The sequence below is a fragment of the Anas platyrhynchos genome, chromosome 1, assembly GCF_047663525.1.
Source record: "Anas platyrhynchos isolate ZD024472 breed Pekin duck chromosome 1, IASCAAS_PekinDuck_T2T, whole genome shotgun sequence".
Classification (NCBI taxonomy): Eukaryota; Metazoa; Chordata; class Aves; order Anseriformes; family Anatidae; genus Anas; species Anas platyrhynchos.
Genome location: NC_092587.1, coordinates 172133577 through 172140559, shown reverse-complemented (window position 1 = coordinate 172140559; position 6983 = coordinate 172133577). Strand labels below are relative to the sequence as shown.

General features: G+C 32.3%; 1 long non-coding RNA gene across 1 annotated transcript in view; it reads left to right on the top strand.

Annotated features, from left to right (window-relative positions):
• Nucleotides 1–312: 312 nt before the first annotated feature.
• Nucleotides 313–6983, top strand: part of LOC119714880 (uncharacterized) — a 42207-nt gene continuing 35536 nt past the window's right edge. Inside the window, exon 1 of the long non-coding RNA XR_005262136.2 lies at nt 313–473. This is a non-coding gene — a long non-coding RNA (uncharacterized lncRNA). The remainder of the gene's footprint in view (nt 474–6983) is intronic.

Genomic DNA, 6983 nt, shown 5'->3' with positions numbered 1-6983 from the left:
TGTCTTTAATTTACCTACCATGTAATCCTGATGAATCAAATCATTTCCTTAAGTGCTTTGTTTTTTTTTTTTTTGTTTTTTTTTGTTTGTTTGTTTTTTCCCTGCCTAAAACAATACAACAAAGACTAAAGATTTCAGAAGTATCTAATTCATTAGGGAACCTAAAGATCAGAAATCTGCAAAACAAGTAACCATATAATGACATAATATTTGGAGAACAAACTGAAGCTTCATCCTGCCAAGTGCACTAATCCTATTATGCAGTACCAAATAGTTGCCCCCTCTTGTTTCCTCTAGCCCTATGAATCATTAATTAGCCGATGCAAAGTGCAACAGCTTCAAAAGCAAGAACTCAGAAGAACCATGCCATGGAAACCTCATGAGCTTGTTGATGAATAGGATGAATAGGATGCTTATATTATCACATTCTCCTAACCAAGGAAGATCTGGAACTTGAGTCACCTGCTTTCTAGGTGAGTATCTTAGATATCTGCTCAGCTGCGGGGCAGAAAGGAGAAGTGATCACTCACTATATAGCACTGTTTTATGAGAAAGTGCAGATGCATGCCTCCAAAACAAAGCTACTTCAAGCCAAAGTAAAAGACGCTGTATCTATGAGACAGTCATAATTTTACAGTCATAATTTTAGACACAGCCTTTTGTAAAAAATAATTTTAGGAAGGTATTCCTCAGGGATCATGGAACTCCTTAGGAATTATCTCAGATTTATGGTACTAATTTCCAAAACCACTAGAATTTTTCACAAATGCTGCTTCTTCTAAGTTACATCCTGAGTATTTTACCTACAAGAAAGCACAGAAAGCCAAGAAAAATACTGGGCTGATACAGAAAAATAAAACAACAGGTGACAAGTACTTTAAGGTTTTTAAGGTGTCTGGAAAATGCCACTATAATCACAGTAAAGAACACAAAAATATTACTAAACTTCAAATTGCATAGAAACCCAACAGCATATTTCATGGACACATAGAAAGGTTCATTGACTTGTTTGTACAATCTGTGTATTTTAACTGTTCTGGAATGTGACAAAGCTTTACCTCCATACTCAAGGATAGTGCTCAGTGGAAACCAGGACACAAATAATATTTTAGACTATGCTAATTTATACCTTTTTCAGGTATCAGCATGTAAAATATTTCATAAGAATACAATAATCATATAATTAATATTGCCATTATTATTATTACAGGCTCAAATACTGTAGATTTTTAATGTTTATGATGTAAATTTTCACCGAAAAGAGGCTTTTCTTTATGGTAATCCTAGTGCATTATTTCATTCATTGCTAAAATTTATTACAATAATATACTGCAAGCTTGCTTTTTAAGAGATAATTAAACAAAATGTCAATCTAGTTACCTATTCCTAAATTGTTTGGAGGATAATCACTAGGAAAGTTACATATCTAAAGTTATATAGAAGGATTTTATATAGAAAACAAAGCAGTACATTATGGAACATGATTGTTCATTTTGTCCACGTAAGCATGTAACAAAAAACCCACACTCACACGATTATCACTGGACAGTTAAATGCATAAAAGCATTACTTCTGCCCTGGCATGTGAGAGTCATAGTTCAATTTTTTATTTATTTTTTTTCTCCAATTACATTTCATTGACTCTTTCCTCCTCTCTTTAACATTTAACAATATCATGCTTTCTTCAGAATCCCTCATATCTCTACCATATCATATCTCCATATACAACTGAAAACTGTACTGCAAAAGAAGCTGGAAACCAGAAACAGAAAAATTACAGCTGAAGTAATGTTTTCAGCCTGCCAAACGTTCACATTTTCAAGACTGTTGCATTAGAGCATGAGATTAATTCACTCGTATATTCTGTTGATTAACAAATATATTTATTTATGTAAATCTGAGAGATTTATGTTCAATAATATTATTTTATTTAATTTTATATTTTCTTTGGCAAGTTAGGTCTGTGAGGATTAGTGGCCAGATTTTTTTTTTTTTTAATTTTAATCCAAAATATCAATGCAAACTTCTGATTAAACTCCCAAGCTTTATTCTTTGTTATTTATTAATTTTGTATTTTATATTCACTTTAAATATTCTTATATGACCCCTCCAAGCTTATTTTTATACCATATTTTGGGGTAGAAAAGTTTCATTGGTCTTTGTTTCAAAGTCTACTAAATAATCACTGTATTGGCCTCTGTAAATATTAAGAGACAAATACATAATTACTTTTCCTTTCCGTACACTTTACGAACTGTAATGTAAAGCCCACATCATTTAAATGTATGAGACAGAGGTTAAGACTGAAATATTTAAGTGAGTTATATGGGTTTCCAAAGTTCTAACACTTGGCACTAGCTGAGATTTAACTGTGACCTACTGGTATGAATACTGACATTTACCAAATAGTTTTACATGAACATATGTCAAAGCTGTGAACTGCCTGTGTGAAAATATTAAAAGAAAAAAAAAAAAAAGTGAGGGAATGGAAGAAGAGTCTGAAGGAAAAGTGATAAATAAAGCACTGACTGAATATCCAATTACAGATCAAATACCCAAAGAACAACAAGCCCTGGCAGGAGCCAAAAAAAAAAATAATATATATATATATATATATATATATATATATATATAAAAGACCAATATATATATATATAAGACCAATATATATATATATATATATATATATATATATATATTTTTTTTTTAAATATGAAGACAAAATTTTTGTGTTTCACACATAGGCATTGTACAGAACTAAAGAAGTGAGAATCTGGGTTGGTCAAAATAACCTAGCATTCAAGAAATTTTGGACACGGACATTAAATAATAATAATAATAATAATAATAATAATAATAATAATAATAATAATAATAATAATAATAATAATAATAATAATAATAATAATAATAAAAGTGGTAGGATTTAGACTTCAAGCTAGAATCCAAATGAATCTACTTTGAAGTGACTATTTCCTTGGGAAATTTGAACTGCTGATGTAAGTGTGAATTATAAAATAGATATAAAAAGTAAAATAATTTCCTTGACTGTTTTTCCAACAAACCCGGGAAACAGGAGTTTGGAGTGTAGGCCATGAAGTACAAAGTTGATGTTCCAATTAAGTAAACAAAATAAAAATTAGGTCTTAGTCCTGACACCCTTCAATAGAGGTTTTCCTGCCTGAGATAAAGAAAATAAAAAAAAAAAAGTACTTCTGCAGGTACCCCTCTGTCTCTCTACAATGACCGCAGCAGAAGCCAGGGCTTATAACTGGAGTTTCATGCCCAATTACATGGTGCTGCTCCCCTGGTGTCAAGGGATCCTGCCTAGAGCTGTCATTTGAAGTACACTATTTGAATTACTGTATTTGAAATACCAAGTGCATCAGTTGGCAAACCTAAATGAGCATATAATTAACTATTCAGTCACAACTTACTAACAACTGTGTAAATATATATATATATAAATATATTATTTATGTTGTCTTTGACTAATATGCTCAAGGTCCTCTGCTATGAATAGAAGTCATAACCAGTGGCATTTAATACACACTTGCTGAACATGTGTGTATAGATCAGAGATGCTGTTCACTCACATATGGACATCCAAGTGAGGTATACTCTGTGTGCAAAGGCAGGATTCATGGCTAACATTTTATTATAGCAATTTCTTGTAAAATTTCGTTTTGCAAACTGCTTTTAAAACCTTTTAAATACCCATTAACTACCAGTGCAGTATATAAATTAGAAAATTGCTGAAAACGCTCAGTCCAATGAAGGTTTCTCTAAGGTGTTGAAAAGTAAGTGTTTCTAGTTAATCATCCAATGATATTGCAGTGCCTACTTTGTATGGCTGGTGGCTCATTAATAAAAAAAAGAAATGAAGCCATTAAGGGACCTCTTTGGCACACCCATGTTAATTATCCTCCCATGTGAGTATTTATTTACTTAGGTACTTTGAAATTTTTCATACGACTTGCAAGCACTCTGTTACTGTGTTTGATCATGTCTTTGAATCTTTTCAGTCAAGATATTATAATTCCTGGTCATTTTCCCAGTTTCATAATACCACGTTCTTGCCACTGGACCTTGCTTATACTGAAAGAATAACGATCCAAAAATGCACTTTTATGATTCTGTCTTGACAAAAGCAACAGTTTTTGCAAATAATCTTGAAGGAACAGGAGAATCAGATTCACTTTAATTGTCAGGGATTGCTTGAGATCATTTATTTGAAGACTGGTTGTGTTCAAATAACTTGGAAAATGAGGGGTTTTTACATGAGGTAATGAGAAAGCATAACAAATAGCAGATATTGCCAGCAGAATAGCATAGATGTTACAGCCTAAAATAAGTACTACATGTTTTGTGGACTGGAAAGCAGGTTGCTATGCTGTCAATTCCATCAACAAAATGAACAGAAACCCTAGGCATTTTCTACCTTGTAATCTTCAGTTTTAAAAGAAGCCCCTCTAGTTTTTCAGGGTTAAATCCTTTGTCAGCAACAGATTATAAATATACCTGAGCCTCTAGAGAATTCTTTAAGGAATATACACTTTACTGGTCAGAAGGGGATGCAGCCAACCTCCATATAATGACAGACAGCCATGTGTACTGTTGGTATTATACAGCTGAAGATACTTACGTTTCTGACTTTTGATGCCAAGATACTATGTAGAGGGATACAGAGGGGTGAGAACATGAACATGTACTTCATTGATCAGAAACAAAGGATGTTTCCCTAGGAGCAGAAGAAATATGAGATGCTGCCTCCCTATAGCCCTCACATTTATGCCAAGATTATAGACAGAATTAGTGGATAAAAGAGAACACGTTAGTTAATAAAATAAAATAAAATAAAATAAAATAAAATAAAATAAAATAAAATAAAATAAAATAAAATAAAATAAAATAAAATAAAAAAATCCTCCCTACAGTATTCTTTTGCCTGAAGGATGAATTGCTCCAGTGGATGGCCTCCTTGCCTTTCATGATGAGGTCAAGAAACTTGCTGTCACTACCACTGCTATGATTAATGATTCAACTGGTACTGACAGTAATCAAACCATAGTCTCTGGAGTATAGCTTGACTGCATTAGTCCCCCAGTAGGTTGAGTCACTGTACTGGCAGGAGATCTATCTGCTTCTGCTACAGGCATATACTTGTGTCCTTCTTGAAGCAAAATTTTGTGAAAGTACAGGTGACACCAGAATGAGTCATGACTGTTAAGAAGGTTAAAAAATTAAATTAATTTAAAAAAAATGAAAAAAATAACCCTTTGTAACAATTGGAAAAATACTGCATAATGAATCATTAAACTATTAATAATATAATCCTCTTAAAAACATGGAACTACTAGTCAAGAAGATTAAGTGTATAAAAGCTTCCAGTGCAATGAAAATGGCATAAGGGAAGAAGCTGAGTTTTCTACTGTCTTTCTCATTTTATTTTATTTTATTTTATTTTATTTTATTTTATTTTATTTTATTTTATTTTATTTATTTTTTTTAACAGATTTTCAACATATTCACTTTAATTAAATTGTAATAAATGTTCAGTAGTTGAATATACAAAAATAACAGCATATAAGGATTAGTAAGTAAAAGGTTAGTATGAAAATATCATGTTAGATAAACAATGGTAAGGATTAAGGGGTTAACTTTTGAAACTGGAATGAAGACAAAGTCCACTGAAAAACAGAAGGTGAAGACAGAATGCAGGGAAAAAAAAAAAAAAAAAAAAAAAAAGACAGTTCAAAAGAAAGAGACTGATAATAAGGTTATACAAAAATAACAATGGAAAAATCTATTAAAGCTTGCTATATTCTCAGAAAACATTTTCAACTTCCATCTGGCTAAATGCTGTCTAAATTAATTCTTTGAGCCAAACAGAAGATACAGTACTAGAAATAGAAGCTACTTGTAATATTCTTGTATCTAGTTAACAAGTCAATTTCTATTTTCAATTTTTAAGCATTTGAAGTTGTCTTTCCAGGCTTATCCCGTGGCACAAGACCATGCTGTCATGAGGGAGGCTAGGGTGGAAAGTAACAATGAACACTGTCATCAAAAGTGAAAAGGGAGCACATGCAGAAAATTATACTGTATTTGCAGAGGGAACAAGCAACAGATTACCAGAGACAGCCTAGCAGGCTTTAGGCTTCTCAGGCTGTCAAGGAATAACTTCCAGCTCTGTTTTATATGGAAAAATTAAAAACCTTTAATACATGTAGTCAGCCACAAACGCAAGTCACTAGTTTGTCAGGTGAACTTTTCTGTTGCTTTGGTAGGGAGTCCCATTGGTTGCATAAGAGAGCTGAGGAAGCTGGATTAGGCAAGGCAATAGGTTTTATTTGTGGGAAAATATCTGTTTTGTCTTGTTCTGACATACAGGCCTTCAGGACAGATGGTGTGATATATATGTAGAAGAGTGATCAATACGGCAAAAAGTCCATAAACTGTGCAGTAACTAGTTCAGTGAGCTTTAACCCTCATGCATTTATTTAATAGAACCAATTAGCTGCCTATTACTGTATTTCATATGATTTTTTATTTAGTTAGTTAGTTATTATGACCAAACCCAACCAAACAGCACAGCAATAACAACAACAAACACATGGCTCTTGACAAGGCTTGGGAAAGGGAGAAAAAAAAAAAAAAAAAGTACTAAAAGGTATACCCAAATTTCTAGGTGAAACTTTGTCCTTCAGAGACAGCCAGTTTCCAATAACCACTCCAGTACAAAAAGATCTTCAAACAAAAAAGGAATTGATAGCTTTTATTATCACTAAAAATGTGTTTGGGATAGACTTCATTCTAATTAAGCTCTTTTATTACAGTTCAGAAAACAATTTTGTTCCTTCTCATAGTGTTTTACTTGAACAATCATCTACCAGACAGACATTGACTAGCTTGTCATAGAATGGTAGAATCAAGTGGTAGAATCTCACTTGAAATTAACCTAATCAGTAAAACATTAATGG